This window comes from Thermobia domestica, chromosome 17 (genome assembly GCF_964235325.1).
Source record: "Thermobia domestica chromosome 17, izTheDome1.hap1.1, whole genome shotgun sequence".
NCBI lineage: Eukaryota > Metazoa > Arthropoda > Insecta > Zygentoma > Lepismatidae > Thermobia > Thermobia domestica.
The window spans coordinates 51,428,682-51,454,992 of NC_137470.1; the positions used below are offsets into that span (position 1 = coordinate 51,428,682).

The 26,311-nt window shown below is 36.6% G+C and overlaps 1 long non-coding RNA gene across 1 annotated transcript; it reads left to right on the forward strand.

Annotated features, from left to right (window-relative positions):
- Positions 1-548: 548 nt before the first annotated feature.
- Positions 549-24,452, forward strand: LOC145674294 (uncharacterized). Its single transcript, XR_014128885.1, has 3 exons — positions 549-1,072; positions 20,468-20,679; positions 24,274-24,452. It is a non-coding gene; the product is annotated as an uncharacterized LOC145674294 (long non-coding RNA).
- The last annotated feature ends 1,859 nt before the right edge of the window (positions 24,453-26,311 follow it).

Sequence of the window (26,311 nt, forward strand, 5' to 3'; positions counted from 1 at the left end):
CAGAATTGTTTAGATTCCGGTAGGAGCTCATGTAGATCTGATTTCACGTTAAGCGGTAACTCCACGTTTCATATTATGGTATATTATGGTATGTTATATATGTAACTAAAATTTTCAACTTCTATTTCTGACGATTGTAATACATCTGATGTTCTCAGATGTTTCTGCAATAAAATTTATTATTATTATTATTATTATTATTATTATTATTATTATTATTATATAGGCTCGTTGCTACCAACCAATTGAAAATTGTTTTGAAAGAACCGCTAACGAACGGAAGTTGAAAAAGCGTATAATATTAAAGATAAAAGCAGAGTGGGGAATCCCCAACAGTGATAATTCAGCATATTAAAAACATTTAAACAGGAATTTACTGAGATAATGTAATATCTCACTGTAATCAATCAGCATTAAATTCTCAATTTCATAAGTAATAAAAACATAAATTACAATCCGCTATTATTCGATATATTTATTTGTTTCTTGTACTTATAGTAGACGACCTCCACACCCAGCTGGCTCTTCCACTAAATAACTAATTGGCCTGCCATCTAGTGGTAAATCCAAGCAGTGAACGCCAAAGAAAAGTGTTCTTTGTTATAATCGAGTGTTAAAAATTATTTCAATTAGGGAAGCGAATTCTTTGGTGTCATCTATTACAAGAACTACATATACATTTATAAATTAAACCATTTGTGCTTTTTGTTATTTAGAGTTTAACAGCGTTCAAGAAAGTACAGCAGCGTACAGAATTATTTATCTTTCTCAAACATTTGCACTTGCATCCACCCTTTGCATTTTTCGTGGACAGTTTTTGTTTTCACATTAATTCTAAGAAATGGAATTAAGTTTGTTTTTTTATTGCATTTGGCAGTGACTGCACAAGTTCGTGCTTGTTGGTGAAAAATTATAATCATAAGAGAAAGAGATGGAAACTATAAATTGTATAAGCAAAAAATATTACCGGTACTTGCACATCGAAAATTTGAAATGTCGAAAAAAAAGAAAAAAAAAACTTTCACGTAGCGAGTTTCAGAAGTTTACATGTTAAGGAAACGAAAATAAATAAGTAAGTATCTTTTTTTTTCTATTAAACGGTTGAATTTTCGGTATGTTGTGCTACTACCATTTGTTGGATAATACGGTGTGGTTGTGGAAAGAGTGTAATTCTGCTACCTTAAAAAAATAATAAAAAAAAAAAAAAAAACGAAAAATGAACTGGTAATAGTTAAGAACAGCTACTTCTCATCTCCCGTGCACGAGGATACATCTTACTGTTGCACTACCTAAACACCCTAAGTACAAGGGCAAGAACTCAGTCTATTACCTACTTTTTAACATCCTAGATAGTCAATGAATAATTCCTGAAAGTATGGCGTTTCTCGTCCTTCCCTAAATGGGAAGTACGGCTCCTGCACTATAACCAATGAACTATAATTGAGCTTATATAATTATGATCATTTATCGCGATATGCCCTTCAAACTTTTAAGCTAATTGATAAATAGGTTTTAAACAAAATATAGAAAAAATATACTATTCTTTAATAATAAAACAAATGAAATCTTTGGTTTACGTCCCACACTTATACCTGCTAGGCTAAAGGAGATGGTGATGATGAGAAATGAATGAGATGGTGGAATGAAGAAAGTGGGAGGAAACGGGAGAACTCCGAGAAAACCCTCGCACACGGTTTGACCCCCACAAACTTCACTTGGCGCGAACGGGGATTGAATCAAGGACCTCATGCACCAGAGATGAATGCTCTACCACTGAGCCACCGCGGCCCAAGAATAAAATAAATAGGAAAAAATAATTATGTCTTTAAAGAAATTACTTGCATGACGAAGAAGAAAAGCGTGAGTGTGTTTCCATACAATCAATTTTGATTACAAATACGTAATATGAGAGCACTCCCCATGTTTTTCTTCTGAGCTATACATTAATAGATTTTTAAAAGTATTATTATTATTATTATTATTATTATTATTTGCTACGTGCGATATATTTTCCTTTTTAGGAAATGATTATTTTTTATGGTTACTGCGCGCTCGGAAAACCTGGTAATTCAGGGAATTTCAAATCGACTGGAAAAATCAGGGAATTCTTAAACCTTTTTGGAAGAGTATAAGGTTAAATATTTGCTTTTGTATATTGTGTTAGCATCCATCTCAGATCCCCTTTTTATTGGATCAAAAGATCCAATATATTTCAGGCAAAAATTTTCTTGTAGGCCTTATATCTCGAGAACTACATATAGTGTAGCCAAACCAAAACTAACAATTTACTCAGAATAATGTGCTTATTCCGTAAAAAATACGAAAACTCGATTTAAGGACCGTTCAAAAGTTTTATCGCCCCTGATCCACAAAATTTAATATATTTCATACATTCAAACATTTTCTTTTACACCTTACATCTGGAGAAATTCGTACAGTGTAGCCAAAACAAAATAACAATTTACTCAGTATGATGTGCTTATTCCGTAAAAAAAATATGAAAACCCGATTTAGGGACCTTTTAAAAATTGTATGGCTCGTGGTCCACAAAATTCAATATATTTCATAGTATCAAGCATTTTCTGGTACGCCCTATATTTTGAGACTACATAAAGTGTAGCGTAACCGAAACTAACAATTTACTCAGTATGGTGTGCTTATTCCGTAAAAAGTATGAAAATTGGATTTACGGATCGTTCAAACATTTTGTGGCCCCTGATCCAAAAAATTCAATATATGTCATTCAATCAAACATTTTCTTTCACGCCTTATATCTGGAGAACTTACATATAGTGTAGCCAAACCCAAACTATAACTTAACTCAGTATGATGTGCTTATTTCGTAAAAAATACAAAAACTCAATTTAGGGGCCGTTCCAAACTTTTGTGGCCCCTGATCCAAAAACTAATTATTGGCTAAGGTCGCAATCTTTTGATACATTTTTTGGATCATTCCTAAATTTCTTGTTTGGCTTAGAGCTTTGCACCTCAAAAACCTATAACCATACTGAATTCCAGTTCAAATATCAAGTTTCATGTCTCTTATCTTCCGGGATTCTCAGGTTTGAACATTATATGATAATAAACGTTATCCCCACACCAGGCCCGTATTTATATATTGTGCACCCCTGTGCTCAAAATAATTTGCCACCCCCGCACAAGTCTATTCCCTCCCCCCCCGAAAACAACTAATATTAAAGTTGAATTCACAGTCTTTGGGGTCGCTGAGATGAATAGTGACAGTTTTAATCCAATTCAACTTTGAGGTCATACTCCACTCCCCAGGGAGGTGGAGAGATTTTAAAAGTAATCGAAAACGACAGATATTAGTGTTGAATTCATAGTTTCGAAATCGCTGAGTTTAACGGTATCAAGTTTCATGATGTTCAAGTTCATCCTCACCAGTTGGGTTATGGGTGGGAGAGGATGTCTTTTTAAAAATAATCAGTTGAGTTAATTAGAAACTACTGTAATTAAAGCAAATTAAGCACATTAACATATTTTCTCGCAGTGGCGCGAGACTCAGCGAGTTGTTACTTTTAAATATTACTTTATTGTTAATCTTTTAAAAAATCCAAAATTTTGCCGTCCCCTAAACTCTGCCGCCCTGTGCTTGAGCACAGAATAGCAACGGGCCTGCCCCACACGACTGGCGTAAGGCTTCGCACCTAATAAACCTGCAAGCATGCCGAATTTCAGTTCAAATACCAAGTTTCCTTCCTCGTTGAATTTCCAAAAATCATTCCGTAGTTGTACCCTCTCGTACGTTACAAAGGCCAGTTTTTACTTTCACTCGGACAGTAACCGTAACCGATTCATCTGACCCAGTTTCCGGAGCAGTTTAGGAAGTTACACCACCCGATCCTGACGTAATGTCACGTGATGTTATCATGTAGGTAAGGGTGGAATAAAACGGGCCTTCCGGGGCTTGTAACTCCCTTCATTCACTCAGCTATGTTTCGTAATGTGAGTAAATCACTTTTTTATCAATAAATTTGTGTGAAAAGTGACTATATACCATGTGACAGCATTAAAGGTACAAACAGTTCCACCCTATAAGAACCGATTGAAGTCAGTGTCCGAGTCAAAGTAAAATGTTACAGTTACAAATCCTATGAACTTTCCAAATTTTAATTTTCAGCTTAAGCGGTTTGGCCTGGACGTCAATAATTGTAAACTGGCGAGTAATCCCCACGTTCCTTTGAGGAATCCCTCGCAGACAACTTGCGGAGGTTTGAAACATACATTTTTCAATCAAGCAGGCATGATTTCGAGTGTCATGTTCTAAACCGCACTCCGTACGTTGCATTGTTTTCGAATTACAGCCCTCTGAAGTTCATTTTTCCACGCTTTCTGCACCTTATATCGCCGAAACTATCCCTCACTGACCAAAGATCCACAGAACTTTTTTGCTGGTTTCGGTGTCGGGAATCAGCTACCGAAGTTTTTTCAAATAGTTTCTTACCACCCTGTATATATATTTAATAATGGCTGGTTATTCCATTACTGGAAATACTAAAACAATCACTATTATATATATATGGCTGGTTCCAGTGAATAACTGGCTAAGTCAGGAAAAGTAAATTTTACAGGAGAGCAGTTTAAAGGTAAATTTTACAGCAGTTACCTGGTTAATTTTGACATAACCAAGTGCTGTAACTTCCTCAATTTTATGAATTTGCCTTAGCCGCTTCTACACAATGTAGAATTCACCAAAAGAAACTTATACCTGGAAAATCTCAATTTTCAAAAAAAAAAAAAAAAAAAAACTAAAAAAACTAAAAATAAAAGTAGACTTATCCGGTTATTTATTGGAACCAGCTATATATAATAGTGATTGTTTTAGTATTTCATTCGATGAAAATTTAAATAAAGTAAGCCAAACTGAACAAATGAGCTTTATAGTTAGAGTTTGGAGTAACAAGGAAGAGTAAGTTGTTAGTAAGTGTTTTGGATCATTGTTCTTAGGACATTCTACAGTAACAGATTTATTAGTCGCGCTCAAAGGTAAGCTTCAGTCTTTTCACTTGAGACGTCTTTTGCAGGTCTTCATGGATGAACGAAATGGTAATGTTAAGTTTTTTTGGGAACTTAAGTATATAGATGGTGGCCCAGTTGTCTTAGAGTTTGGAACGTGTGGTCTACACAGCGTGACTAAAACGACCATAAAATCTACCGAGTGGAATTATCGTAGACTTTCTAAGAGTTTTATATAATGTATTTAAAAACGTACCAGCAAGAAGAGCAGATTGTGTCCTTTACTGGTTCAACGAAATTTCCAAAGAAATTTTACACCATACGTTGGGTTGAAAAGACTCAAGTTGCTGATAGAGCATTAGAAATTCTTAAGAACTTAATAAGTATGTTGAAATACTTAAGAGAGAGAAGAAAGAACGAAAATCTTCAAGCTACGAAAGTATCTAATCTATCTAATAAAAATAAAAATAAAGAGTTTGTTGTTTCTGTCTGTGTGCGGCCAGGGGACCAGAGGAGTGGACCGACAGTTACCAGATTTTGGTCAGGGGTACCTTGGTCCAGGCACCAGATCAAGACGAAGCTTTTTTTTTTTCAATTTCATTCAATTTCGGGAGTCTCGGGAGGGGGGGGGTACCGGACCGGCCTGGGGACCAGACAATTTGACCGAGAATTACCAAATTTTGGTCACGGATACCTTGGTCCAGGCCCCAGACCAAGGCGAATCGTTTTTGTCAAAATTCGAACCAGTGAGAGTTTCAGGGGGGCGTTTACCGGGACAAGTAAAAGTAGTAGAAAATGACCAGTATTAGTGTCAAATCCATAGTTTTCGCGGTCGCTGATATCAGTGGTGACACTTCCATTAGCGATGACTTGCAAATTCAGCTACCATTGTATGCGAGCCTGGGTACAGGGGGGGATACCGGGACATGTAAAAATAATCGAAAATGACCGATATTAGTGTAAAACCCGTAGCTTTCGCGGTCGCTGAAATGAATGATGATACTTCCATAGGCGTTGGCTTCCAAATACAGCCCCCTGCGAAGAATGGATATATTCAGCTAGTATATATATAACACGATTTGTCCAAAATTAGCGTTTTTAAAACTGCTTGCTTCTGAAGTTGAACCATTTTTAAGGAAATTTCAGGCCGAACACCTCATGATTCCTTTCTTTTTTTCAGAATTATCAAATAATGACATCTGCAATGAATAGATTTGTTAAACATGATGTACTGTTTAAAACTACAAATGTCGCTAAGATTAATATAACAGATTCGAAGAACTTGGTTAGTGCAAAAAGTGTTAACTTGTGATATGGTTGGTGTTCGTGATAGTATTAAACAAGTAGAGAATGTTTTCTCGAAAGATATACTCCTTTTCAAGCAAAACTGTCTGAAATGTCTGCAGTCATTTTGCACAAACTTATTTCAAACGACTGTTTTCAAATTTCAATTCAACAGAAATCTGTCGTTTTGTGATCCCAATGTAGGCCTATATTGCTTGACAAGTCCACTCACCTGCTTGCCAGTGACAAGTACTTTTTTATATTTGGCAAGTATAAACGCTCTGACTGCCAAAATGGCCTGATTAGTAGATTATTTGGTTGGCTAGTACTTACAAGCAAGATTTTTCAAGCCCTGCTAATGTAATATGTAGAAACCCAGAAATTGCTATGAAACGACTTTGTTCTTGCCTTGAGATGTTTGTTGAAAGCAAGTGGATTTCTAGAATGTTCGCTGATCCAGTAGAAAGAAAATTTAAAATTCTGTGTTCAGATCCAGTGTTTCTTGGAGGGGCGAATAACTACCGTACTCAAGGGCAATCCAACTTAACACATTCTGGAAAAGTGTTATTGTATCTTCTGAATCAGAACTCATGTCATTCCTTAAAAAGATTTTCGTACTTTCGCATGGTAATGCTGCCGTAGAGAGAGGTTCTTCAGTAAGTAAAAATTGCTTAATTGGAAATTTACCTCAAGAATATGTAGTATAAAAAAAAAAATATAACTCTTTCTCTCAAACTCTATATATACGCCACTACTAAGTAGTATCACTAATACTACTTTGGCACAAAAACCTTTTAATTCCTCTCTATCCCACAGTCTTCTTCAAACTGAACTGTAAGAACAATATACTACATAGATAAAAAAACTAAGGATTAAGTCTAATTAATCCTTCTTCACTGGCTTCTCTCAAAAAAACTTAATTGTCTAGGGTATGATTAATATTATTCTTATTACATCCGGGCACAGGGAAATTTTTGTTTTAAAGAACGAAACATTACTTAGGCTTTCTTTAATATTTTATTCGTATACTAGATATGAGCAAAAAAGTAAAAATTTTTCTACGAGAAGCAGCAAAAGAGTTCTCTCTCAGGACTCTGGAAACTTTACCCGTGAGGGATCGAACTCGGAACCCATCACTCCCTACTTAGATACGAACACATGCTAGTTTATGCTCTAATTTATAAGGGTTCTGTGGCATAAGTTTCTCTATCCTCTCTAACGGAACAGCTCCACTCTGCCTTAACTTTAAAAGCAATTCCTTGAATCAAAGAAAATGCTTGGCCTATCTACACAGGTCTCCAGAACTCTAGAGAACCTGTGAAAAGGAAACCCTGGCTAAATAACAAAACAAGGTGAAAGGTTAAGTTAAGGTGAGAAATAAGTCTCTTTCATGAGACCATAAACTGGCCCGTGCTGTGGACCTTGCCCTAACCAAGTCTCTCTCTTCGAGATAATAAACTGGCCACCAAAAATAGGCCTTGCCCTAAATAAGGTCTCGCTCTAAAAGAGACCAGAAACTTATCTCTTTTTCAAGAGATAATCACTAACACAGGATTAGGATCAGGGAATCAAAAAGGAAAACAATAAACTTTAACTTGAGAAACAAAGTTCTCATTCCAGAGGGGCCTCGAACCCAAAACCATTGGAGCTCGAAATTAGAATTCTTAAATAGACCTATCCAAGAGATTAAAACGTATCTCAAAATATAAAAACCTATTTAATAGATATCCCTACGTCATCGACGTGATTAAAATTAACCTATTAAACAAAAAAGAATTCTCCCCAGAAAACTATTCTTTAGTTATTTGCGAAAGAAAAACCTACTCCCTATCCTTGGTCATTCCGAGAGACCATCCTAACCTGCCAGCCTTAAACAGCATAGCTTAAAAAAAAAAGAAACTTGGTTGATCCAACAGACATTAGGACCGTCGGTCGAACGTAACCATGTGGTCCAGAGCGTCAGAAGAACCCCTACCAAGCGAAACAGCTCGGTATATATACGATTCGGCTCACACGTGGCAGCATCCAAAAACGAAAAGATCTCTAGCTAAAATAAAGAAAGTTCGTTGAAAATTTGAAAAAACCGACACTACCAACCTTCCCCCATGAAGTTCTAACAGTTAACAAGCACGTATCCGATTCTTAAACTATGGAAGCAAATGTAACAGTGTATCTATCTAAGCAGAAAATCTTTAAAGGCAATCTCTCTAATGCTATATAAAAAAATATGATAAATATGATACAAATTATATACAGATAAGTTATACAAATTATATAAACATTATAAACTATATAAATATATAAGCACCTAAATAATTATCCAGGCCTGGAATTTTAATGAACTTAAAACTATTAGATTATATATATCTATATTTAAACCAGATACAGTTAATTTATTACAAGTAAGTGGATCGAAATTATCCACTTACAAATCACAATGGCTGGTATGGGAAAGAATAAAGAATACTGGTAATGTTGAGAAGGTAGAAATCACAAAGGATATTATCCATTATGTGAGAAATATCCGAGCGAGATGTCGCGAAAACCGTGAGCAGAGAGAAACAGGAAGGACACAAACATGAGAAAACTATGATGGCGGAGAAACGAAGAAGTGAACTAATGAAGAATTTGGAAGAAAAGAAGTGGAAATTGGTTGCTGAAATGAAGAAAGAAGCACTGGTATTTGAAGACCATATTCGCAAATTACAAAAATCTTAAACATTAATATTCAGTTCTTTTATTTTCTTTTTTTTTCTCTCTTTTTTGTGTGTGTTTTATTGATGTTAAAACAGTTTCATGTGTGCTGGAGAGAAATGTGGAGAGAAGAGGTGCAGTTCCTTAGTGACGTATAGTGCAGTACAAAATTAATGTTTTAAGTGTGACGGCAATAAAAGGGTTCACGCGAGGAGATGGTTCTACCAAATAGAAAATTTATAGGTAAAATACCATGTGAAACATTTTTCGTGAAGAAATGAGAGTGGAATATATGTAATTATGGTCAGTGCCCAGCATATTGAAATGAATTTGAAGTGATAGTGAAAGTACTGTATGTCTCTTTCACTATCCTCGTTTGTGTTTACCCCAGGTTCCCTACGGACGCACCTCCTCGCTACCGCTCGGGCGCTCCTGCCCTGACTCGATTAGATAGCATTCGTGCTTTTTAGTGGCCACCTAGCACAAGTTGGTTCGTGTTTTATGCACTGTATTTTTCATGTCATATTCCCACACTATATTCATACTGAGCCCTCTTGAAGTCAATCTCCAAGTAGTGGAGCTCCTCATTTAGTGCATGCCCTGCTAAAAGAAATACAAATCTCTAATCTAACCTGTAAATGTAAGAAATGTGTCAAAATTTGGTAGAACCGTCTTCTCGAGTAATACCTAGTAAAATCATAAAACTAAAACTTCTCAAAAAAGTATTCTGTGTTAAATAATTATATGGCCGGCAAGAAAACCGTTGGAAGAAAGGGAAAAAAGTAAGTTGTTTGTTTTATTACATGAACATTTTTACATCAAAGTGTGTTCACTCAAAATCTTATTTTAGATGTTTGGTGCAAAATTATGGTTCTTTCTGTATAATTAGAATGCTGGAGAATTATAAGTAACATTTTTCTGACATAGTAACGGTGGAAGTTCTACGCATTGGACCAGGAAAACCTGGGAAAGTCAGGGAATTTTGCATCTTGTGATGTGCAGCAACCATGTTTTTACTTGTAAGATATTTTTACACTCTACCGGATCTCAAAATTTGTATTACTTTCACAACCTGAAAAGTAGTTTACAAAGATCTTCTGCACGTCGTAATGTTTTAGTTTTTGGTTGCATGAGAAATAGGAAATGTAATGAGCAGAGAGCAGTATTAATAACAGAAGTAACAGTGGCGCATCGTATTGTCATTCAACTTACGTCGCTTTGCAAAATTTCATCATTGCATGATGTCGGAGAATATTAAATTGAGGTCACAAAATCTGAGAATAACGTTGAACTAGGATACGTATGAACCGTTATGAGTTACACAAGCTGAAATCTTGTCTGATGCAAGCATCGATAGAGAAAATTATTTGACATACTCTTCAATACCATCAGATAAGTGTTGCTTATACAACATAAGTTTTATTGTTTCAATAACTTCACCTGATTATTACATATTCCAGAACGACACGAAAACTAAAACTTATAAAGCCACATTTGTTATTCAGCGTTGGAGGCACGGTGACTCAATGGTGAAGGTCTTACCTCTGCTGCATGGGGTCCCTGGTTCGATCCCCGTCCAAATAAGTTTATGATGGATAATATTGTGCCCGTGGGTTTTCTCAGGGTACCCCCGTTTTCTCCCCGTTTCTCATTCTACCAGTTCTTCCATTATTCACTTGCCTTAATCATCGTCTCCCTTAGCGTAAAGGACGTAATGGTGGGACGTTAATCTCAAAGATTTCTTCTTCTTCTTCTTCTTTTTTTTTTTTTTTTAAGCGTTACAAACTAAAGATGCTAGAGTATCACAAACATCGAAATTTCGGAGGCCTCTACAACAGTAACAACGCAATTGAGACGGTTTAGGCAATGCATATACAAAGTACTTTCTTGTCAGATACTATAGTCATGATACGATGTACCGGTATTTAAAATCAGTAGGAAAAAGTGATATAAAATTGAAAATTTGATTGTCTATTTAAGAAGGGGGTATTCCGGAAAGAAACCTTAGGTAAGTATCACATCCAAAACTTATATAGTTCCCAAATACCAAAAATAAATAAAATAAAATGTAAAAAAAAAAAAACATGAAAAAAAACATGTCGTTTACAGCAATTTGATATCTGAAATTGTTCCGGAAGTTAAAAAAAAAAAAGAAAAGAAAAGAAAAATGAAAGAAAGAAAAGAAGCGACACTGCTTAAAATTACGAAATGCAAATACTTGCAATTACAACAACCAAAATCTATGGCTCTAATACTATTGGAGAAAAAAAAAGCAATTATCGCTTTAGATAAATTTTATGGGACAATATTTCCCACCAATAAAATATTGTAAACGGTATAAAAATGTATACCCATTTTCTCATGTCGCTGGAACGGTTTGTGATGTCAAACTGCTGCCGTGAATATGACCTTCACGCCTGTGGGAAACCATATACGTGATTGGATGTGAGGCTTAGCTAATTACTTTTTCGGAATAAAACCCTTTTGAAAAAAGTCAAATTTTCAATCCCTGGTTCCTACGTGCTTCAAGTGCTTCATCAGGGTTCCTGGTCAGGGAAAATGGTCCAGGTCAGGGAAGCTCAGGGAAAGACTGGAGATCAGGGAAATTTTATAAAATATACTTTTTTCTAACATTAATTGTACACCAATTTCAGCTTAGCCAACCATTATAATAACTATTTGGTTTTTACTGCTGTTTTTCTCGTTTATGAGTAGATATTAATGATGACAGTATGGGACGTTGCTCAGATGTTTATGGGAGGTAAGTGCAATTTTCGTATGAGCAATTCTCTGTAGAATAAATGTTCAGATATGTAAATATTCACCGTTATTTATTCCTTAATTTATTTATGCGTCAACGTCATCTGACACCTGTCATGGAAGTTCTGCAAAAGTTCAGGGAAATAGATTTCTCCACATCAGTAGGAACCCTGTTCATATGGCGATCATGGTATTTGAGACTTACAAGGTCCCGGTTGTACGGTACTTTGTATGCGCATTGTCCCGTTTGTTTCACTTATGTTATTACGGGACTGATTTGTACTAAAAGAAAAAAAACAGCAAAATACGCGCTAAAAATCACGAAAACATGCACGGAAAATAAGGAAATATGCACTAAAAAGGGTAAATTTGCACCAATGAAAAGCTAAAGTTAAATGGGAAATTTTATTACATCTTAGTAAAAAAATACTTGAAGTACATATACTTGTATAACTATGATGCATTCATGTTACAATATAAAAGTATGTATTTTTCGATATTTTTTCGAAAAAAAAATGCCTTTGTCAGTCAAAACATTCCTGTAGGTCGAAAATGTTCTTTCCATGTCACAAGTCGTTGAGGGACAGTATTTCAAAGAAGCAGTGTTACCTGCCGATAATTCTGGAAATTCGTGTTCCCAGGAGCACGTTATTTACATGACACAAGAATTTTAGGCCAGGATTTTTTTTGCCACTATTGACTTTGCTTTTCGAACAAATATGTATAACTGGTCCTGATGGGGTCTGTTTCGTTATTGACTCAAACAGCTCAAATACACTAGAAAGTTCTAACCCCCGGTTTTCTAACCTCATTATGATCTCTTTAATTGAGTTGAAATGAGCATTGATAAATGCAAGTTCGCCCTTAATGTTGTCAGCTCCTCAAGCGTCCAGGTTTTTGAATATAAGTAATTATAGATTCATAAGAGAAGTCCAATAAATGCGAAAGTACTTCACAAGTCCACACATTATCAATGGAATTGTGAATTAGTTTCGTATTTATTGGATATTATTCATGACTATTATTATTATTATTATTATTATTATTATTATTATTATTATATAGATGTTAATATATATTATATATTAGGATTTGTCAGCGCTATCGCTTCAAGTTTCAAATTGTCTGATTCGGAGGCCCCTTCAACTGTTTCAAAATCTAAAGAGGCTAAGAGAAAGTACCGTATTTCATATCATTTAGAGAGGTATAAACATTTGTGAAGGGCCATAGCGTATAACATGTCAATATCATCCCTTTGCAACGCATGAGAGAATTTACAAAAGTGATTCAGTATTTCTTTAAAAAATAGTACTCACATGATAAACTTTGCCGATTTAAGTTTTCGAACCAACCGTACTAATTTAGAACATTTGATGAGATGAATTTTGAGTAGCAAATGTCTCGAGCTGATTCACAATTACCCCATAGTTTTTGATCAGAAGATCCAGGGTCTGCTTTTTGTGAGAAACCCATCGCACTTCCTCTACCCTGATCAGTGGCACTGAACAATTTCCATCCCCTATTAATACAGCCATCTTCTGAAACAAAGCTAAATGAGTGGGGCTTTTGCGGTAAAAGTCTTGCATTTCCTGTGAGGAACTAAGTATTTCTGAAAGGTAGGTCGATTTGACACAGTCCTTAATACTCAATCCTAAGCGGTAACCGAGGCAGTGGACTGTAAGCAAGCGACCATGGGCATTTTTTTTTTTTTCAATTCTGTCGCTACACCCTTTCTAGAGCCCAGATTAACGGATCTGCCAAAAACCCAACAAGTTTATTACCATAATTTTCGATTCCGAACTCTGTAGGAGTCTTTGTTATTAAATTTAGATTTCCTACAGCAAACTACAGGGAAATTCAGCTATTTTCAAGTACTTGAATTCCACCTTGCAACTCTCACTATCAACGAAAAAAAAGAAAAAAAATTTCAGTTTCACTAACTTCTGTGGACCCATCACAACAAATAGTCATATATTTAACATTTACCAAGCTACCTTTTAGGTTATTTATCATGTCTTCTGCGATACAATAAGTAAATTCTTCGCATTTATTCACGTTATGGTATCACCTAAATCAACACCATGGCGGTTTTCAAGCTCTATCAGCTTAGAAAATGTATTAAATCCAATCTCTTCTTGTGCACAATGACAATAAGTTTCTCTACGCGTTTTAATGTCACATCGCTTACGGGTGATAGCTCGCCCTACTGGAGTCTTCCAAAGAAAATCTTGAGCAGATTTTGGTTTCTTTGTGTTATTTACTGACATGGCATGCATTTCAGATTTTGAATGCTTCACGCATTTTTTTTTTTTTTTTTCGTCAATAAAGGAAGAGTTAAAATTACGGATTCCACGAAGAAAGTTTTAATTCTTGGGACACAGATCACACTACACCAATTTCACATTTTCTCCTCGTAATTCACAGTTTAACCAAACACCACGTGGATCCAAATAGGTTTTCCAGTTCTTAAAAGTACTATATCGAACACCGTCACTGTTTTTCGCCATTTTTCACAAGGATGGAAAGAATAGCCGAGACCAATAATTCTTGAAGATCTACACTGACAAAAGATTACTGTCTCTATGAGACGAAGGGGCATGTCTCTATGAGACTCCCGCACTTCCAAACAAACTGCGCTTCCTGTTCCTCGACTACAAAGAACATGAACTCCGTCACTACTAAACTAGAAGCGAAAATGACTTCGAATAGGAAATACTAGATCTATGCGTTTAATTTCGGAGAGAGGCTATATGGAAACTTTAGAGTTTACTGCTTTTCTTTGAATTCCCCGCTCATTGTTGGACAAACTTTATATTTTATTATTTGTCAAGTTGAGCGAAATGAGAATTTTACCACAGCGGAAAATTCAACAATTAAGCTCAGAAAAACGACGCAGAGGCTGTTCTTTCTTCAGATACACACACATACACAGAGAAAGTGTTCCTTTTGTCGGGATGGTTTTTGAGTTAGGTTCGTGGCGTCTCTTTGTACTTGCCTCCGATACTTGCAGAATCATATTTTAGAATGGCTGTTTGGGAGTACTTGATCAGTCTTCACTCACCTCTCTAAAAGTTGATGTGCAAGTACTGGAACATTCTTAAATATGGATATTTGAATAGTTCACATACCAATTCCTCAGTGATGCCTTGACCCGACTACGATAGGTCTCATAGTAGTGGTGTAATGTAAGTTCAACTCATCAATGTATATTAAAAACTTTTAAAATCAAAAATAAAAGAAACAAACAGGCTGAGGTTCCGTCAACGCACTTTCAAGGAAGTGAAATCTAAAAATAAAAGTAAAATGTCAAAATACAAAGTAAGGAACTTATACAGGTGAAAAGCCAAAAACAGGGTATTTAAACTAAACAAAGGGTCAGTTATTTGGTCAGTGATTTTGACAGTCAGTCAAAACAACATGGTCGGCCACTAAAATTGAAATCTAGCCAGTATGGACCTCAGCCTATACCATCAAACCATCCATGACATTCGTAAATTGTTAAAATTTTTAATTTCTATATTTATTAGTTTGTAACTTTCTTCTCTATATAACATGTTTCAATAATAATCAAAATGCATCTAAAATAGTAGTGTCTTTCTACCGAGGATAAACAATAAGCAATATTCTATAATAATTATTCAAATTAGCAACAAATCTCGCTCTATTTTAAAGTTACGAAACAGTGGAGCTATGAACTTTTAAATTTCACTTATTTCACGTTTTCGACGCCCTATAACTCCGAATATATCCACTTTTGAGCACAGACCCATATGAACTTTTTTCGTGTTTTGATATGAGGAATCTGTTCCCAACATATTGTGAAACATTTATTTAATACCCTGTATATAAATATTATGTACTGTGTTTAAACTTATTGGACTCTATGTAGAGTCGTTTTTAGCGCCATACTAAGAGTTCGACTAATGCTTCTTATGTGTAGCACAGTTTGGAAGTCTAATACTAAAAAATGATAAAATTTAGGACTTATTTCCGCCCCCACCCCTTCTCTGGCAAAAGCGGTTAATTCGCACACTGCAAATACTACCAGTTCATAGTTATTAGACTTCCGAACTATGCTATGCATAAGTATCGGAAGTCTTATAGAACGAATATGTCCGTCCAACCTATGCTGTTCATAAGTATAGGAAGTCTTATAGAACGGCTATGTCCGTCCAACCTATGCTATTTATAAGTATTGGAAGTTTTATAGAACAGCTACGTCCGTCCCTCTGTAAACAAGTATTAAGCAAAAATGGCATGAGATATCGACAAACTGTTTTCGGGAGTCGATTCAGCGTCCCAAGAATAGGTTCTATCGCCTCCGACAAGTTTCTATCTAAACTGGAAGTGTTAGAGATGGACCTCTTCTGGTTTCGGCATTCATAGCCATAAATCGAAAACGGTAATACCTAGCGACAAGTGTTTTTCGGGAATCGATTCAGCGTTTCAAGATAATATATCGTCTCCACACCTATCTCTCTACTGAAACTGGATGTGGTAGAAATTTACTGCTACTTCTGGTTTCAATATTGTTTGCATGGATCAAAAACCGAAATAGATATCGGGAAATGGCTTTTTGATATCGATTTATCGTCCCAAGAATAAGTTTCATCTCTGACCTTATTCCTTTATTACAACCGAAAGTTGTAAATCAACTGTTATTTCTGGGTTTAGTTTAGAATTTATATAGTCTGGAAATTTACTGTAGTTTTGGACTGTGAAACGAAACTCACTTATTCGGTTACTAAAGAGATGGAAGCGTCTTTCTTGTCCATCCTTCGGTCGTCAGAAATGTTCAAACAACATGTGACACACAAACACATGTTGGCACAAAGACTAGACTACAGTGGACGGATGACGAGAAGAGCCCTAGCAGAAATAGTGTGACGTAGGTATGGGCTCACCCACTTTTCGCACGGGGGTTTCGGCAAGTCGTTCCCTATACGAGTTCTCATGCTATCTAATTAATACATTCGTTTTCTTGCGCGCAACGTATAAGTTCTGTATTTAAATATGTATTTTACAAATATGAGTGATTGATATGTCGTATATATGTATATATACACATATAGGCGGATCCAAAGGAACTATAGAGGCTATAGTACGCTCTCCCTTTACCTCAAAATTTACACGGCATAAATGGCAGTTGATTTTATCCTTTACTGGACAATTTGAAGACTATATACAGTCTAGCTTCCCTCTTGATCATATGATGTATCCGCGTGTGTATGTGTGTGTGTATGTGTGCATGTGCCAGCATTGGTTTCGAGAAATTCCAATCAACTTGGTACAAATGTCACTTATACCCGAGAGAGAAATGATACTGTCGATTCCACAGTTTTTTCGGAGTCGATGATGAATAGCGATACCTGCGATTCCATTTAAGTAACGTCCACTAGGGTTTCGCTCGAGACGAGACGAGACAGAATTTTTGTCAAAAAAATTCGAGTCGAGACAGAGAAACATATTTATTTTTTGAGACGAGATATCACTTTCACGACATATTTTCGAGTCGAGATAGCCTCAAATCCTGTCTTGTGCGTATCCCTAACGTCCACCTTCATGTTTTACCAAGGAATATCGTTGCAACGCAAGTATAACAAGTACAACAAAAATTAGACACAAAACGAAATGAATAGGGTACTTACCCTTTATTGTGATAACGGCTGTGCCAATTCGTCACTGTCATCATCTGTTTCACCCTCGAATGCACCATCCGAATCATCTGACGGCTCACTGTCGCTATCTTCTGTTCCTCCAAACGAAATCAAAATTTTTTCTACCTCATCTTCCATCAAGCCGTCCCGCTCCCAATACTGTTTTTCTATTTTTTCGACATGCTGACAGAAACCCTTCCAATCTTCTGAAGTGCATGATGATATTGCAATTGAGGTAAGTTCCTGGAGTGCTGTGAATGAAAGTGACCCTGTCGTGTTATGGTCACGTATATATTTTTTCACCTTGGCCCACGCAAGTTCTATCGGGTTCAAATCACACGAGTACGGGGGAAGACGAAGCACTGTATGGCCATGTTCTTCAAGTAATTTGTCCACACGATACGTTTTCTCACGAGGTTTGTTGGCTTGAATTATAGCGTTTAATTCCGCCTTCCTCATGGTTTTATCACAGCTAATTTGTCGAGATTTTAGCCAGGAAAGCATATCGGTTTTCAAGCTATAGCCCGAAGGAACTTTTTCTGTTTGTACTGAATGGTAAGGAGCGTTATCCACAGTGGCGAAGGGTGATAGTTTCAGTAGGGTAGGCCCAATGTTCTACTACTACTACTACTACTACTACTAATAATAATAATAATAATAATAATAATAATAGTAAAATGAAACAGATTGGACATAAATATTTTACTACAAAAATACAAGAAGACGAATTCACATAAATTTAATGCAATTGTAGTTCATCGACAGCACTTATTCGATCCGGATCTCAATTTTCATAATGACGTATGTGACTCATACATTACCTTAATTCGCCATAATGCAATTTAATTGTTTTAATTGACGTGATCGGGTGGGGAAGATGGACTATCACATTATCTGCGCTTCACAAGAAACATATGTTGTTTAGTCTACATGTACTGAAACAAACTCTGCTTGCAAAATTTTGTCTTTAATTGTTCAAAACACATGACAAGCATTCAATCAAGATATTTTTGTGTCACTTAATTCCCCTTTAAAAACAGAATCAGACTTAAATATTTTTATACACTGCTCTTTATTTCAACAACTACAAATATATATACTGTATTGTACCAATGCATGCAGAACTCTCTTGCCCTCTGTTTGTTCTATTTTCATACACAGGCGTAAGTCTTCGTTCATTAATAACACATTAATTTTCAAAAGACCACTGACATTGAAGGTTCTTTAATAGGAATTATATTACGTATATTCATATTCTCCACTTACTGACATTTTCTCTCATTCACTTTTGCAAATGTAAGAAAAAAAAACACTCACAATATTTAAAAACACACGCTCTTTCTAATGAACTCAACGAGTCTGATTTCGTACAGGTTTGCGCCAACGCAAAGGAATAAAGGGACATTAGTTTGCGATAATAGGCATAGCGCCTTTAGAATTTCTTGTTCCAGTTTTTGCGTTGCTTTAGAGTCCGCAAAATTAAGCAAAGTTGGAACGGAATGGAGCCCACGTTATCTTGCTCTTTATTTGTTTGATATATCGAATCGAAATCGAAGGTCTCGAGAGAAACTAGTAGGTAGAAACGAAAGTCAATAAACGCTGAGGCCGGTCTCTTTCGCAGGTTGTACGCTGGAGAAGAAAACGTCATTTCCAACACGTTCTCTCGCGGGATTTTCTTAGTAGCTTGGCGGTAGTTCTACTGCCGCCTGAGACACTGCTCGGTGAGCCTCCCAGCAGTGGTGCCAACCAGGATTTCTTTATCGAGCATTTTTATCAACTTAAAAAATATCATGCATTCTGTGCAAAGAAAATTAATTAATTAAACTTGTATAAATTATAATTTCTGAACGTAAATGGGTAGGCCGGGCCTCAGGGCCTCTTACCACCCTTCGCCACTGGTTATCCATTACTATGACAGACTGAGGAGGAATATTTGGGATAAGTTTTTCTCTAACCCACTTCTGGAAATTCTCACCATTCATTTGACCGTGATAATCACCTGTACTACTACCTGCCTTATATATAAGACACGCGTTCGGCACAAATCCATTAATGCTTCCTGCATGCACAACTATGAGTCGATATGCAGAACTAGCATTCGCATGGACCCCTACGACATCGTCCGACTGCCAACACTTCTTTGTTGTAATGTTGCTGTCGACTCCAGTTTCATCAAGATATATCAGAGCGCGATTTTCTCCCCGATATCTCTTGACAGCTCTTAAATATTTACTCCTCCACGTTACAATATCTGGTCTTTCAATCAACACCTTTCTCCTATTGTTACATCTCTTCCAAATGAAACCACACTGTCTCAATACCTTGCGCAGTGAGTCTATTTTCCAAGGAAAATGAATTTTTTGCCGCACTACAGTTAAAAGCTTAGCACACGTTGGTACAATGTGATCTGACACGTACATTTCAATCACAGCATTTCTTATAACACACAAATCAAAATCGTCTACAATGACATTTCTGTGATCGGGTCTTTTTCTGTGTTTACCGGGAGAAATCAATTTTCGTGTCGGAGAATGCATTTTCCGTGTAAGAGACTCCTTGCGAATTCTTTTTATAGTTGATTCAGACAAACCTGTAGCTCTAGAAGCACGTTTTGTGGCTTGACCAAGAGGTACTAAAAACTGTTTCTCTCTTGATTCGCGGTCACAGAATTCAACAATATTGCTTATTATTTCTCGACAATCACTATGAATAGTCGCGCCTTTCTTCCTTGAGCTCGCCATTACACTAAAACACAGTATATTATAATATTAAAAACACACTAATTCGAAAAACACAACGAAACTAAGCACGAAACACAAAGCACAACGCGCGTTTCAAATGACACCACGGAATAGCACACAGATAACTTTACCCGGAATAGCAGACGACATCTAAGTATAGACCACACCTTAAAAACCGAAAATGGACTTGACCGTGTCGTTGACCTTTCCCCGCCACCCCTGTTTTAGGGCTCTTCTCGTCATCTGTTGGCAATACTTCTTGTAGAAACTTCGTACTTAAAGATCTCAACAATATGCATTATAAATAGCTGTCAATATAATTGCTATAAGTGTTTATTTCTTTCTTAATTCCAGGTAGCATGCGGAGAGGAGTTTCAAATTGCTCAACATATTAAAACAGATACACACATAAGAATCAAACAAAAGATCACTTTTAGTCCTCAGACTTTAAAGGCACCATTTACCAAGCAAAAAGTGAAGAAGAATTCCTTTTCAAGTATTGCCAGAGAAAATTCCTCGATGAGTTCGCTCTAAAGAAAAAAAATATCTGGACGAAATTTGTTGAGGTAAGTTCTAATTGTAAGTTTCAAGTTGTACACAAATGCCGTTGCTAGTATTAACGCATCTGCATTAAGTAAACAAAATAGGACGCAGGCAGCCAATTTCATTTCACTAAGTAAACATAATTAGTAAAAAAGACGTGTGCATGTCAGAGCCTCCCTTATGAGTGGGCTATAGAGGCAGCTGCTCATGGTAATACTTTACAACGCAGGTGTGGTTATTCTGGAGCACGTGGAGATCCCATATCCTTTTGTTATATGTATTATAGGTATCTTATTAATGAAAGAATGGTAACATGACATGTTGACAACCAATGATGTACCATGTTACCCCTCTCCCTAAATAAGAATGAACCAATAATACACATAATACAAGGATATGGAATCTCCACGCATGCAGAAGATAATATTGAAAGTAAATATTCGTGAACGCACATACCCACCGTCGCTAATGCGTCTGTTCCCTACGGACGCAACCCCTCTTTGCCGCTCGGGCTCCCCTGTGGCGCTCCTGTCCCGACTTGGTTATATAGCATTCGTGCTTTTAGTGGCCACCTAGCACAAGTTGTTTTGTCTTTTAAAGTTAAATCGTGTTTTATAATTGCAGTTCTTATGTCGTATGTCACACGCTGTAATTATACCCAGCCCTCCTAAAGTCGATCTGCATCCATTAATGCAACTTCTCTCTTAAGAAACACATTCTAAGGCAGTAATAGTGCATTTCCTGCTAAAAGAATTTCATACTTCATGAGTATGTGTTCTCTTGTTTGGCAGCCTATTCTAATTTACACTACAGCACTTCATTCTACGCTAATCTACACTTTTTCATTCTTTGCTCTTTTACTCTATCTTGTTCTATAGTTTACTAGGAAACTTTACTGTACTCTGTTACTTCTTAATCGTTCTATACTACTCTACTTCAACATGTCCTATTCGTTGATGATACCCTTACTGTACGCTTATTTTCTTCTTTAATCTATGTTACTTTACAAATGTCTATTCTACGCTACTCTATGCGATGGCACGTAGTATCTCCCCCAAATCCATCGATGGCTCCGGAGCTGGTACTGTGACTTATAGTGAGCCGTTGTAAACGACCTCGCTTCTGCTCTGGCCCCTCTGGTGCGCTCCTGCCAAACTAATTGCTAAGAGCATCCGCCTACTTCTCGTATGTGAATAGCTTTTCGAGAATATTCCTGTACCATCAACATGCTTACCATTAATGCATAAAGCTCATTCCGTGGCTATACGTACATACCACAAGGCCACTCCAAGTAATTAGTTCAATCACAAATTAAAATTTGCATTTAATGGGGCTACATTATTTCATTTGACAACTAGAATTACCCTTTAACACTTATAATTTTTGCCCAAAGTAACTTATAACCGCTACCAGGTTATAGAAGGATTTTTTGTGGACACTCTGTATATTTCGTAAAGACTGTGATTATTATTTTCAATTTATACTTTATTCTGCAACGCACATAAGTTCTTTCTTTGGTGGGAATTGCTTCTTTCCCACACAATTGGACAAAGAAGTCTTTCATCGTTTTTTCATATATATATTTAAACATTGCTTTTGCTGAGAACATTTCAGTTAGTGACTAACCATTTCAGTGTTTCTCCCTGACTCATTATATGCACAGTATATATTCTGCAGTTATTTGGAACTGAATTAAGTGCTTTCGTTAATCGCTTATGGAAACATTACAATAGATTAGAGAAATACGGGCTGACCAGATGTCCCAGTAGCCAAAGTGGCACCAGCCTCACAATTTTCGTAGTTCGTTATCTGTACTTTCTCACGCCAGTGTTATCGCCGTGTCTAGTGCATTATAGGCAGTTGGCTGAAATTAACATAAATTGTTTTCTATATTCTGTTTGTATGTGCATACAGGTGAGTTAACTGAGTAATTTTTGAAATGAACTGCCAACACTTTTCTGTTGACCATTGCAATCCGTAGCTTGAGCTTGGATGCTCGAAGAGTTTTACTCCAGGTCTGGAAGCCGTAACTACGCGCATCGCGTCGAGCTTCAGATACAACTTACTGTGAAGGGGCACAAGCTATTTAGCCGGTGAAGGACGATTTCGTACGGCTAGCCCCAACTAGTGAAATCCCAGGTCCGCAGACCTTGTGCGTTTAAAAAGTTATATACGCGCCCTCCAATATAAGTATTCTACTGTGGAGATCTTCTTTTTGATCATTTGCTGAAGATTCACCTTTACGCTGCAGGACTGTTCAGCGTAACACCTGGATTCACCGTGGGACGATCCAGACAACTTTCCCCAAGTGCTAATCCCCCAAGTGTGGCAATGGTGTGAGAGAAGCATTTACAGTGTAATCCGAATCATAATTTTATATATTTAAAGGGCTATCGCGCACTGAAAAGTCAAAGTGTGATTTCAGCGACGAAAATTATTATATTTATCCAGTGTTCAGTGTTGTATCCATTCCTCTTCGCTATTTCTTTTTCAAAATAGTGTTCTAATAAATAAGTCTAGTGTCAATTAATTCAGTGTGTTTTCGTTGTTTGTATGAGTGATGTTTGTGTGCGTTATGGTCTGGATGACCGTCTGTTCGTCCGTGAGGTTTTCGAGACGAGACACCCGAACCTCTCGGCGCCTAATGCTCATATTATTGAAACCGACGAGCGATTTGGAAACAGTTTGTAACCTTTTCTTGGAGAGGTCCTTCATCGTCCTGTCCAGGTAAGTTAAAGTATCAGGAGTATACTTATTGGTAATACCACGAGCCACGGACAGCGACAGAACTACAGGCGGTTACAAATAAATGTCCGCCCGAACAGCGACTCGACCTTCGGTCGATTACAAATAAATAGCTGCCCGAACAGTGACCCCGACCTCTAGCCGGTTACAAACTAATTATTTTTATTTCACTTTACATTAAAACGAACTACTTAACATTTTAAACACTCCGCCCTAATGAAAATCCCACATGCAAAAATCATCCGCTACATGATTGCGCAAGAGCAGCAAACGTTAACAATCAATATTGCATCCATCCGTCACATTTTATTACTCAAGATGTCTGTTGATATTTAATTGAAATTTATAGTTATTTATAGGTAAGCTACAGACTCCGTTACCAGCGATATTAAATAGATGATATATGTTAATGAAAACTAAGTAAACAATGGGCCTCTGCCTGCTCGGGAAGTACCGTTCCAGGTATATCATATATTACCCTGCTTACAACCTTGCACCTATGGGACTCTGCCCCACGGTCCGAATAATTCATGTAATTGATATTTGAAATCTTTTATCTCACCAGAAATTTCACGTAACTGTTTTGTTCTTTTCTTTCGTTTGTTTGTTTATTAACAAAAAAAGTGTTCTAGAGTGGCATACTTTCAGGAAAAATGGTGAATTATATGTGTGTGGAACGTAATACTTTTTTACATGGTCTCGGAAGTAGTACCGAAAATTTTACTACATGAAATTAGTCTGCAACTAAAAATGCTCCATGAAGAAGGAGAGCACTGCAGCTAACGATTTTGAGCAGAATTTTGATTTGCTATGAGTAACTTTTAGTTGAAACGGCTTATTTATTAACTGACTTTTAAACGTTTTCTTTATAGGCTTTTACAGAAGACACGAGAAGACATGGCTGATTTTCCAATATAGTTAGCAGTTGATTAAACTACCGATTCATGCGGTAGATATCTAGGAAATGTTATTGGAAAGCTAGATTCAAATGAACCAGGTTCGCCTCACTTGATACTATGTAAAGAACTGGAGAAAACGAACAATTCAAGTATTGCCAGACTCATCCGTGATGCCTTGCGTAAGTTGATTTTTTTTTTTTTAATTTTTAACTGAGAGAAAGAATGATTGAATCATATGTTTTTGGAACCAGGAGTGCATTGGCGGAAGTGGTCCACCGGGTACGGACCTCCACTCCGTTCCCTAACAAAAAAGAAAGAAAAAAAGTCATAATTCGACAGAAATTTTTAAATTTCTTAGTACAACTATAGTTGTTTAGCGGATAAATGATTCATGTCGCTTAAAAATATTGTCTTATACTTCGTTTTATAAAAACAATCTAGCTTTATCATTTTTTTCTGAGAATATAGGTTTCTGCGGCACGTCGTTTATTTGGGTGTAGAATAAGATCAGTTCAATATTACATACAAGTTATATTTGGACCTTCCAGCAAAAGTATATTCTAAGGAATGAGAAGTCGGCCCTGCCGTAGTCCTGTGTACCAATAATTACCTTAAACCAATTTGAAAATAAATATATAATTTAGTTCTTAGTTTTTAAGTTAGAAAAAGGTCCTCATGGTCTGTCTATTTCAGTATTAGGAAGAAGTTCTTCAAACTTGGTGGTAAAACTATATATGTGCAGGGTGTCCCAGAATTCTTTCCCTGATTACAAATATTCATAAGGCATCGAATATGATACATAGACAAATACTTTTTATCGTGAATTGCCTGTAACATATTCAAGTTTTTGTTTATACAATTAATAAATTTCTGCGTGTGATTCTTCCGTTGCCCGAAGGGTATTCAGACGATATTGCAATTCCACTCATGTGTTGCTCAACATTACGTGTCGGATGGATATTATGACTTCTGTAATTCTGCGATGTCGTTCGCTGGTGTAAAAGTATTCATAATCACATCGAAGTAAAAGGGTATTCATAATCTTTACCTTTTACTTTAGTTGAAAAGCATGTTCTTCAAAAATTATGAGTGTGGTCAGTAGCAAACTCACTGTTGCAGTTAAATGTTTTGAAGTGTGATGGATATTGTTCACCTAAGGGATGTTAAACATTACAAACTCCGGTTACCTGCACGTGTTCGTGATTTTAAATAACTATACCGTTTTGAAGAAGACAACTAAATGTGGCTTACAGATAGATTTGTTGGTGCAAATCCAGAAACTCGGGGAGATTCGCTGTCCTCCGTACATAAAATGAAAATACGTTTACTCTGTCTCGCTGATCCCGGCTATCAAAAAGGAATCGCAGAGGAGCTTAATGTTAGTCGGGCTACGGTATCTCGGACTGTAAATGCAGTGGTTGACAACATCATTGAGCAAGCACATGAATTGATAAAGTTCCCTTCTACCAACAGTGAAATAATGCAGGCTAAACAGTTGTGGCAAAGCAAATTTAGGTTTCCCACAGCAATTGGTGTAGTTGACTGTGCCCAAGTAGGAATACTGAAAATTCCACGGAGATGAGTACATAAACCGGAAAGGTAAACCTAATCTGGATGTACAAGCAACTTGTGACACCAGAGAAATGTTCACGAGTGTTGATGTTAACTGGCCTGGATCTGTGCATGATTGAAGAATATGAAAAAATTCAGAGGTTTGGTTACTATTAAGAAACAAAGCGAATGTTGTACTACGTGGTGACAATGGGTATGGTATAGAATCATGCCTCATGACTCCGTTTACAAGTCCTGCTCCTGGTTCTGAAATGAAATATAACAAACTTTTGAAAAAGGAGAGAATAATAATCGAGCGGTGTTTTGGCCAAGTGAAACTTCGATTTCCAATCGTGCAGTACGTTTACCGTGCAGACTTGGAAAATGTTTCGAAAATAATTGTTGCGTGTTTTGTGCTCCATAATATTGCAAAAACTTAAGGCGATCCGGATTTTGAACC